The sequence below is a fragment of the Eulemur rufifrons genome, chromosome 19, assembly GCF_041146395.1.
Source record: "Eulemur rufifrons isolate Redbay chromosome 19, OSU_ERuf_1, whole genome shotgun sequence".
NCBI classification, from domain to species: domain Eukaryota; kingdom Metazoa; phylum Chordata; class Mammalia; order Primates; family Lemuridae; genus Eulemur; species Eulemur rufifrons.
In genome coordinates this window covers 68,633,697-68,645,410 of record NC_091001.1, presented here as the reverse complement: position 1 = coordinate 68,645,410, position 11,714 = coordinate 68,633,697, and positions in this window count along the sequence as shown.

Sequence of the window (11,714 nt, the reverse complement as noted above, 5' to 3'; positions counted from 1 at the left end):
ACAGCTGGACCTGGTTGAAGCAAGCTCCCACAGTCTGGTCACTCATGACGACAGCCTAGATAGCCTCTAGCCGCCACTGTCGCCTCCGCGAGGAGACCCTGGGGAGAATAATCCCCCACAACACAAGCCTCCAAGGAGACAGTCTCACCCAGCCCCCAACTCTGACTTCCCAGGATGACCTGGGGAATAACCCACCACCCCACATGCAGATCATCCAGCACCAGCTTAAACTGCGGCAATGACGGGGAAATGGGACAAAACAGAACAGCTGCGCTGCAGGCTCTCAGTGTGCCCACCCCTCCCCCGCTGGGCCAGCATTACAGAGTAAGACACAAAAGCACCATCTAGGAATCTCCCCTTCTTCTAACTAAGCAGGAGAGTTCCCAGGAAAGGAGAACAGGTGCCCTGCAAACCTATCAGCCCTGAGCCAAGAGAAGAGAGTTCAAATGAGCTGTCTCTCTCGATGTTCTCACCCTTGTAACCTAGCCACATGGAGAGGCCGTAGTAGAGATTCCTGCCAACGTCCCATCTAAGATCTAAGCTGACAGAACCAACTGCCAGACGTGTATCTTCAGATGATTTCAGTGCCCAGCCTTTAAGCCACCCCAGATAACACCAAAGGGAACAGAAACAAGCTACCCCTACTGAGCCCTACTAAAATTATAGACTTATGAGCAAAATAAATATTCTCATTATTTAAAGCCAAAATAATTTTGAGATAGTTTGTTACGCAACCAGAGTAACTGGAGCATTGTCAAAATAAAAACAATTCTGTGCATCAAAAGATACGTTTAAGAAATTGAATTGGCAATCCACAGACTGGGAATAAAATACTTACAACACAAATATCTGACAAAGGACATGTATCCAACATATATAAAGAATGCCTATAAATAAAAAAATTTTAATGTATAAAAATAGGCAAAAGACTTAAAAAGACATCTCACAAAATAAGATAAACAAATGACCAGTGAAACATGAAAAGGTGTTGAACATTGTCATGAAAGTGCAAATTCAAATCATAATTTCATACCTACTAGCATGATTAAAATGAAAATCACTGGCAATGCCAAATGTTGAAGACAGTATGAAATATTAATAAAACTCTCATATCTTGCTTGATGCACGTATAGAATGGTACAACCACTTTGGAGAACTGTTTGGCTGTTTCTTTTGAAGTTAAATGGACATATATGACCCAGCAATTTCACTACTAGGCATTTGCAAAAGAGAAACGAAAGCATGTTTCCACAAAGAGGCTTTTATCAGAATGTTAATAGCATCTTTATTCATAATACTCAAAAAGTGGAAACTACCTAAACGTCCAAATATAGGAGAATAGAAAAACTAATTGTGGTACATCCATGCCATGGAATACAATTTAACATTGTGTATAAGGAATAAACTATTGATACATGTAACAACTTGGATGAATCTTTGAAAACATTCTTTTAAGTGAGAGAAGCCAGATACAAAAGTGTATATATGGTATAACTTCATTTGGATGAAGTTTAAGAAAAAACAAATCTAACATGATAAAAATTAGAAAGTGATTGCCCCTGGGGGACAAGCGAATTGACTTTAAAGGGATATAAGAGAAATTTCTGGGATGTTTTGTATCTTTTTTGATCACACATGCATATACAATTGTCAAAAAGCCTTGAACCAAACACCAATATCTGTGCATTTTATTGAATATAAGTTATACTCAGTTAAAAATTACAAAGAGCTGTTTCTCTAAGCTCTGGAACACATTGGGGCTCAAGCAGCCCTTCTGTTGCACCCCTCTAACAAATGCCTCTAACAAAGAAGACGAAGGCCTCCCCTCCCATCTCTCCCCCTGCCCCCTACTCGCCCACGGACCACCCGCTTCTAGCACAGCAGCAGATGGAGCTGAGCAGAGCAGTGGCGCGGGGGCAACAGCAAGACATACAGGTATCTGGGCCCCCGCCACAGGTACAAGCTTGTTTACACACGATGCCCCAGCGTGTCCCAGAAGTACTAGTGTGAGTAGGGAACGTCACAGGAGGACTGAGGTCATGAGTTGTGCAGGTGGAAGTAATGAGCCAGTCGAATGTTGCATTGATCCACACCCATAGGCTTGTAGGTTTCTGATATAACCAGAGGGGTTATGTTTTCCATAGTGTTTGTAGATACTGATTACTATAATACAAGTTCATTTAAAAGTGTTAGAGTTTGTTATACATCTACTCAAATAGTAGATGTTAAAAGTAGAACTTCTGGTAAGGACGTCATAGATGTTTTTAATAAATTGTAAAGGGATTCCTTATACTTGGACAGATATTTGGTGTCAGAAAGACCTGGGTTCAAATTCTGACTCTTCATCATCCTAGGTCCTAGTTATGCAACCTTGGGAAAATTAATCTCTCTGACCTTCAGTTTCTCATGTGAAGAAATAGAGATAATGATGTTCTTACCTCACAGAGTCATTGAGATGATTAAATGATATCACTGAAGGTGTTAACACAGTGCATGACACATGGTATGTGCTCAGTAAATATTAGCATTGTTCAACAAAAACTGCAAGGTATACTAAAAAAAAAAAAAAAAAAAAAAAAAAAAAAAAAAGTAGACCAGGACTTAAACACTAGGTTCTGCTCCTGTGTCCCCACTTCTCTCCAAGATTTGAACATATTCTTTAATTCTCAGGACCTCCATTTCCTTACATGCCAAATGAGAAGTTTGAGTCCAGCTATATCAGCATCTTCACCATCATTAGGCACCTTCCCCTCTAGCCTGGCAGGAGATGCCCAAGGATGGAAATGTTTATTTCACTGTCAGCACAATCCAAGCACAATCCAAACTACAGCAACATGCCAAAGAACAGCAGGGCCAGGGTGACCACAGCTGCCACTCCCTGCTAGTGGCACAGAAAGTGGAGAAATGACCCAGGAAAGTATCTGGTAAACAGAGATCTTGGCATGCTCAGCAAAACATAGTCTCTTCCCTCAGACTGGCAAAATGAGTCAAAAGTTTCTTTTTGCAAATCCAAGCAAAGAGGACTTTATGGATGGGAGAGGAATGAGTCTTTCCAGTGTGTCTGCCTCTTTCCACAGGCGAGGACACTTGGAGTTCCTGCACAGAGGAGGTCCGCAGTTTCAGGTAGACCTCTAGATGGGTATCAGTCATTTGTGACCTTAAGGGTGTCTTGATTTGGGCTGGGTAGGAGAATGTGCATTCACAGCAATAAGTGGTTGGAAGCAAGAAAGCAATTTTGGAGCATGTTGCTGAGGGCATGGGTATTCTACTGCATTTTTGTGTATTTCAGTTGATTCTGAGCATCAAACAATGACTTTAAAATGTCATCTACTGGGAGCTCAATCAATTCCATCTGTAGTTCTTTAGGTGCCTTGGTGATACCAACTAGATGAGGCTGAAATGCTAATTTGAATGTGATGTCATGATTCTCAAAGTTGGTGAACCTTTCATTGTATTCTCCAATTAATAGGTCTGTAAGAGCTGTGTATTCTTCAGATTATTCACATATATCATCCTGCTCATCAATGGCCTTTGCTAACTGGGGAAAATGTTCATCCCAAATTTCCTTTTGAAGAAGAAGTGTTTTGAAAAAATATAGCTTTTTCCAAAATGCCTGGATTTTTGGCCACATTTCCTATATAGACTTATTTTACCTTGCAAAGAGATATTCAAGTTGTTTTCATTTGACATATCACACAGAAATGGTACATTCCTATAGAAATCTTCTTTCAATAATTCACATTGCTGATTCTGTTCCTCATAAAATTTAACTCTCTGTTCTCACAGAGATAATATTCCGGCTAACACCTGTCCCTGCCATAGCCATTGCACTTTAGAATAATATGGCAAATCCACCCTGAATACCTCATCATTCAACCTTAGCATGTTACGAAACTGATGATGCAATGTTGTATTTGCATGAATACAGTTAACAATACTTATAACTTGTTGCAAAGTGTCACTTAAAATAATAGCTTTAGCAGAGATTTTGCTGATGCAAGATACAAGGAAAAGAAATGAGAGCATCTGAATCTGTCAATAATTTTTTTGTCTGTGGAATAAACCCTTCATGTTTTCCTGTCATGGAAGGTGCACCGTCTGTACATACCCTCACTAAATTTACCAAGTTCAGTACAACTTCACAACATTTATCTTGAAAGTTATTGGAGATATCTATTCCCCGTGTTCTGTTTGCAAGAGTGAGTAACTCTTTGTAGCAAAGAAAATCTTCTGCTATAACCAAAATGAAGTATAAAACCTGCATCAAATCAGTAGTGTCAGTTGATTTATCCAAAGCAATTGAATAATATATATTTTCCTTCTAAAGTATTGCATGAATTTGTTCTATTAATTTGAATTGGCAGCTAATTCATGCTGCCAATGAGTTATGGTTCTCCTTGAAAAAGGAAGTTGTTTGTTCTTTGAAATGTTATCAGGTTCTAAGCATCCTACAACTTTGACAATGCATTATTTTTTTTTAATGTCAGAGTATTATGGGGGTATAAATGCTTTGGTCACATAAATTGCCTTTGCACTGCCCAAGTCAAAGTTACAAGCATGCCCATCCCCCAGACAGCATACATGACACCCATTAAGTGTGAATTTACCCATCACTTCCTCCCCCCTTCCACCTTCCCAATCCCCAATGAATGTTACTTCCATATGTACACATAAGTGTCGATCCATTAGTACCTATTTAATGATGAGTACATGTGGTGTTTGTTTTTCCATGCTTGTGATACTTCACTTAGAAGAATGGGCTTCAGCTCCATCCAGGTTAATACAAGAGGTATTAAATATTAGTCAACAATCCATTCTTTCACAGTTTCTACATCACTGAATGGCTTCCCTTTTTCCTGAGTATATAAGCTACTTTATAATTTGCTTCAGTGGCATTATTTCCAGGTCTTATTGCTGCTTGAAAGAATTGTCTTTGCTTTTGCTTTTCATCTTTTAATTTCTGCAATACAACCTTTTGCACCTCTCCCTCTAATTTAAAATATTTGTAGTGCTTTTGAGTGTTATAATGCTGATGAGCATTGAATTTTCTCAATGTTGATATTGCAGTATCACAAAGGAAGCAAATCATCTTACCTTTAGCAGAAACAAGATAATATTGCAATTCCCAATCCTCATTAAAAAATCTGTTTTCTTCTTTCAGCATTCTCTTGGTCTTCTTTGACATGATGGGCTGTTAAGCAGACAGAATTAAAAAATACTGTCAAGCTGTGCAACTATTCACAAAGTCCACTTCATACAGAAACAAAGTACACGGTTGTCAAAAGGTAATAACAGACTGGTGTACTTGGCCCCCATAAACTCTCGCCAACCAGCCTCGTGCAGTAGTGGCGCCAGTCAGGTGGGGAAAGTTAGAACTAAATCATGAGCATAGCAGCCATCAGTTTAGCCATAATCAGCTGACAAATGTTCTAATTGTGCTGGTCAATCTGGGAGGATTATTTCATTGAAAATTATTTTATTCTTTTGTATTTTAAATAGGTTCATTTTAAAAATAAAATAAAAATATAAAAGATGAACAAAAATAAAAGGATTTGTTCTGTAAAATTTGGGTTCAGTCAAAAGGCCACACTTAAGGAGCTAGAAGGCTACATGCAGCCTTAAGGCCACAGATTCCTCACCCGCTCTAGGAGAGCTTCTGAACTCTGCTTTTGGCCACTGGTCACCCAGTTCAGCATTTAATTGTCCCAGTTTTTGTTGTTGTTATTATTTATATTTAACATTTTGCCAAGATAATACATTCACATAGTTCAAAATAATTTTATAATCCAAAGGCACAAAAGACAACATGTCACCCCCACTCCATCACATGACTGTTTAGTCAACACTTTTATTAGCTTTTTATATCCCTCCAGATTTTCTTTATGCAAATATAAATATATGTTCTTACGTTTTATTACACAAACAGTAGCTTGCATTAGGTTGTTTTTGCAATTGATTTGTGAGTTAAATTTTGCTCACCAGCTGCAGTGAAATGTCTGTGTGGGGAGGGTCCTTCAAAGCTCCTCTATGCCCTACTGTGCCCAGCTCAAGGCTAGGCACAACACAATGCCTAAACAAGTGCTTCTCGGATGGCTGCCCTGCCACAACTTTCTCTCGCCCTGCCAGAGGTCACGCACCCCACCTACAGCTTCAACACTCTCACTTCCTCCGACACGTTTTTAGAGAACAATCTGAGCACCAGGGCATCGGTGCAAGCTTCCACCTCTGGTACGCCGATGGAAAAGAAGGCACCATATACAGGGAGTTAGGACACTTGGAGTTCCTGCAGGTGTGCCCCAACTGTTTTTGCAACCCTGAACAAGTCATCCGTCCTCTCCGGGCCTTGTTCTTCTCATCAGCAAAATGAGGAGATGGCCCAAGTGATCTTCAAGGGACCTGTCAGCAACAGCGCAGCCCTGGGTCAGGCCCTTCCCACCTCAGCTGTGCAGACGTCCTGTGCTGTGGGGGTGAGGGTGGGTTTGTACCCGGACTCTGCGGAGGCACCTGCTCTTCTCCTAGACCCGGGTCTGTTGGCCTGCTGATCCTGGCCACAGAGGCACAGCCCTTGCTGCAGTCACAAGACAGTGTGGCAGCATCTTGGGGCAACAGTTCCCTACTCTGGGGCCACAGGCCTGGGACCCAGAGGCAGCTGTCTGCCCAAAGCAAGACTCAACCTTTCCTGGCAAGTCAGGAGAGGCCTGGGTAAGCACTCCACAATACAGACCCCAAGAAGCCTAAGGACACATCTGGGGGGGCCAGGCTACCCGTCCATGCAGCCTTTAAGGTCAGTGCCATTCTCACCCTCACCCTCTAAGCAGGTGTCACCACAATGGGGAACTGTGAGGTTCCCAAGAGCCTCTGCTGGGGAATTCCTCTCAATTCCTCTCTGCTCCACTGCCCTCCCGCCTGCCTCTACCTGCCTTTACTAACAGGAGAGATTTGACCTGGAGGGGACCTCCAAGGCCATCTGGTCCACCCTCTCTCTCTGCAGATTCAGAAACTGAGTCCAGAGAGAGGAAGTCACTCGCTCAGGGCACACAGCTTCCTGAGGAGGGGGGAACAGTCTTCAATGACAAGCCACTCAACACGTCTCAGAAAAGCCAGCCAGGGCTCCCTCCCGCCTTCCGGAGGCCTGGCCACACGTCCACAGGGAGGCAGGTGCCGAGCCAAGCTCTCCTCACGGGGAACAGGGTGGGAAATTGTCTCTGGGGAAGTGCCCAGGAACCCCGGTCGGTTGATTCAGTTCTCTGCACCAGTGGCCAAAACTGGCTGCCTGCCTGCCTCTGGAGGCACAATGTTGGGTGCAAACTTCTTGTGACTGTTGTGAGCAGGCCAGGCAGGGAGGAGATCAAGGTGACAGCTTTGTCTTCAGCAGTCCAGCGTTCAGGCTAGAATTGGGAGTTGAGCCTGGAGCCCATTCCCTGCAGGGCTAGAGGTAGATCATCAGGGCTTGCAGAATTTGCTTCCTCCGCTGAGTGATCTGCACTTCTCTCTGCCTGTCTAAATCCTCTCTCTCCTCTGAAAAGCAACTTGGGGCTGCCTCTTTCAGGAAGCTTTCCCTGACTGCAAACACCCCCACTAAGATTTCCCCCCTCTGAACAGCTTGCAGCATTTCCTTCAGGGGGCAGCAGGGAACGGGGTGCCCAGGTTCTGTTCCGGGCTGCATGTTAGACCATGCGTGCGCCTGCGGTCACATGGCCAGAGGCTGGGCACTGCAAGAGGAGATGCTCTACTTTACAGTGTCCCCAGCAGCCCTGGCCCAGCAGAATACGCAAAGGTACACAGTAACACCTTCCAGCTCCTCCTCCTGAAAGGAAGGAAAGCCAACCACACCATCCTTGAAACGCTTGTTTCTCCTGTCAGACAGCCCGTGTGCCCCACGCCAACACCCCAGGCAGTTCCGGGGGCAGAGGAGTAAAAGATGGCAGAACTGTCAACAGGGCTCTGGAACTAGGATCAGCCGTGAGCCCCGTTTTGGTGGCCTCCACTGTGCCTCGTGGACCAGGCAGGCAGAGCGCTGTGGGCCAGGACCTGTAAGTCCCACCTTGTATCCTCCCTCCCGTCATCACGGCAACACACACACACACACACACACACACACAGTGTCCTTGCATTTTCTCTCCTTGGCTACCCCTGAAGCCAATTCACTCAACTCCTCCTCTGTGGATATGTTAGGACACATATAATTTATCCAGGGCCCTTACGGACCTGAGTAAGACTCATGTCCCAGTATACAAGTGTCACCCACCACCAAACTCTTCCCTCCAGGACTTCCTCGAGCTCTGGGACAAGCTCAGGGAGAGGATCTCTCACACCGGTTCTGGTGTGGAGAGGGATCAGGGCAAGTAAAACCAGAAATGGAGAAATAGCAGCCGTGAAACTTAACGCCACTGCCTCACTGGGCCTCACAGAGGCCCCTGTGACATTTGGAAAGATCCTATAATTTCCAGAATGTTCTGGTCAATAATAATCTGGGAGAAAGCTTAATGCTTGATTTCTTTTTCCCTGTGATTTGTGGCTTGTGGAGCTCAAGATCCTTGCGGCCAAAATGGTGTTTTTGTTCTTTAGGCAAAGTAGCAGGCCCAGGCGGCAGCGGCTTTCTCCAGCCTGCTCCTGCCCGGCCCCAGCAGAGGCTGCAGAGACCTCCTTGGCAATAGCTAAGGGTCTCACAGTGACATTAACTCAGCCACATTCCACACGTGTAATATTCCTGAGTCGTAGTTAAGGTTGTAAATCCATTATTTATGATGCAGAATCATATGGAATGTGCAATGTGATGTGGATGTGTTAATATCACCGTGAGAAACTTAACTTTTGAATATCATTGTTTTGGGAGGTACAAATTTTACAACTTCAGCAATGCGTTACCAAACATTTTTTACATAGTTACTTCCATACGTGGTTCAAAGTGGTTGGTTATATTTAAATATAGAATTTCCCCTACCTGACTACACTGAACAAATTAAAAATGGCTCAAATCATTTGCATCCAAGTTCTGGGTTTCTTACTGTCACCCTAATTTCCCTATTGTAGCTTTGAAATCAGACTTTAATTGTGCCTGTGAAACAAAAACACAGCAGGCCATTCTCATTGCAGAACAGAAAGTGGTAGACACGCACCTGCATTTCTTTCTTTGTTGTTGGGGGTGGGGTAAGAAGGGAGGAGGAAGAGGAATACTTACTTCCGCTTCAGCATCTCGACTTCAGGTCAGAGATTGGAGATGCCAAGCTCTGTGTGAACGGGGCATCTGCTCACCTTCTCTGGGCTGGGATTTCCTGCTCTTGAAAACAGCTACGCCAGCACCAGCGTGCTTCAGCGTTGACAGAAGGGAACAACTACTCCAAGTGACTTGGGAAAATATACCTGATTATCACAGGACTTATTTTCTTTCTATTTGTGCTAATCTGGAAACGTAATTCACCACCTTCCAGTACCATAATTCATGGAGTTGTTTCAGGTCAAAGATTCCTATATTAAGGCAGAATAGAGCACAGTTTAGCAATCAACTAGCTTTATTTGTAACTTTAAATAATTTAGACATATGATAGGTGGGCTTCCATTTCTACTCTTATTTTATTCTTGTCTTGGTGATAGCCTGGTTGGTCATTTCCCAACACTTACCCTTTGTTTCAGGCAGGACCACAATCCCACCGATCACTGTCTTATCCTCAGACTCCACCACCTCCCTCCCCCAAGCCTTGTTCTCCTTGGTGCTTCCCCAGAATTGCCCCCCTACCTTATACCTTCCAAATCTTTCCATCTTTTCAGGCCTCATTCAGCCTCACCTCCTCTCTGAAGCTTCTCTGATACCTTCCACCCATCACAGACCTCCCTGCACACCTGAAATGCTCCCAGCATGTGCCACCAGCCTTGCCCTGTGGAATGACTGTTTTAATCACCTGACGACTTGTAGCAGCCTGTCTCTCCACCCTTGCAAACCTCTGGGAGGGCCCCTACCTTACGTGTCTGTGCATTCCACAGAATGCCTAACAGTGTTGCATTTACAGTTGACAACAAATACTTGCTTCTTTTTGGAGGAAGAATTGCAATCAAAATTTTAAATGCACTTGGCCTCCACCCTACCAACCCCACTTCCAGGCATCTAACCTGTAGAAATACTAGCTCACTTATAGAAAGATGCATGTTCGAATAAGTTCATACATGGAAAGGGTTTAGAATGGGACCCCACCCACAGTAAGATTAATTCAGCATTAATGGTAGCTGTTGCTACTGCTATTGTTGTTAGGATGTTCACTGTAATACTGTTTATAGTAGTAATAGCAAAAATCTGGAGAGAGCCCAAATGCCCAGCAATAGGAGAATCATTTTTTTTTAAAGATGACGGTACATTAGTATGATTCTATGCAGATTTTTAAAAGAAGTGGATTATGTATAACGGAAATGGGAAAATGCCCACATTATTGATGTTTACCAAAAAAAGCAAAACTTCAAAACAACATGTTCAATATGATTTTATCTAAGAATTGAATATATAATCATGTGTCTGTGTACTGAACACATTCATGGAGGCAGCACGAGGTTGTAATTAGGAGACAGACTCAAGGCTCCGACTGCTTAGATAGCAATTCTCGCTTCACCTCCTCCTACTTACATGCGCTCCAGAAAATTACTTATCTTCTCCGTATCTCAGTCTCCTTATCTGTCAAATGGGGAAAATAATAATACCTGCTTCACAGGACTGACAGGGACTAGATAAGTTCACAAATGTACAGACTTCGAATAGTGTCTGGCACACGGATCGCCTTCAATAAAACTGTTGTCACTGTTACTGTCTGCAAAGGAAAAAAGACTGAACGGACATAAACCAAACTATTAACAGTGGTTTCCTCCAGAGAGAGGAATTAGGAGAAAAGGAAACCTTCCAGTTTTGTGTTTTTTTAACCACAAGCAGTTATAAATTACATAATATAAAAATGCCACCTATGTGCCCATAGGTTGGCAGGTGTGACTCATAAGGACGACAGCTACCTGAGATGGAGTGTCAGATGTCAGGGTGCGGGACCACAAGCCACCGCTTCCCCATTTCTAAATCCTGACTCCTAACTTCAGCCCATAGCCAGAAAATAAAAAATAAAAGATGTTACCGCCAACTGCTGCCCCACACATACTCCGCAACCCCACAACATGCTGAAAAATTGAGAACATCTGTTTAAAAAAATAAAAGCATCACTTACTATTTTGAACAGGAAGAAAGGGAACAGGAAGTAAATTTGGCGACCAATGTATTTTTATTCATGCATCTTGACTGCCAAGGTAGGATCTAGTGCTGCTTTAATAATTTTCTTCCTGTGGTAGAAGATGGTTCTACATACCGTGACTCTTGTGCTTGCTACTCCCCTTCACCTGCAAAATCTTCATCTTCTGAGACACCTTCCCAGCCAACCCCCACCTGCAGTATACTCTACCTCCCTCTGACCCCCAGCCCAGAGAAATGCCTTGGCCTCCAGGAAACGGGCCACGCTCATCCTGGAGACCCAGGTCATGATTGAACATAAGCACCACACAAGGCCCAAAATCATTGAGAACACAGGCCCCTGTGCCTTAGGTTTCTGTATCCTCCACCATGTCCTGGCCCAACCCCATCCCACTGGCTACAACACAAAATCCAAATGCCTTAGCTGGAACCCCCCAGCCCCACACGCTCTTCCCTCTCTTCCAGGGGATGTGGTCAGACTGGCCAAGCCCCTGCCCTC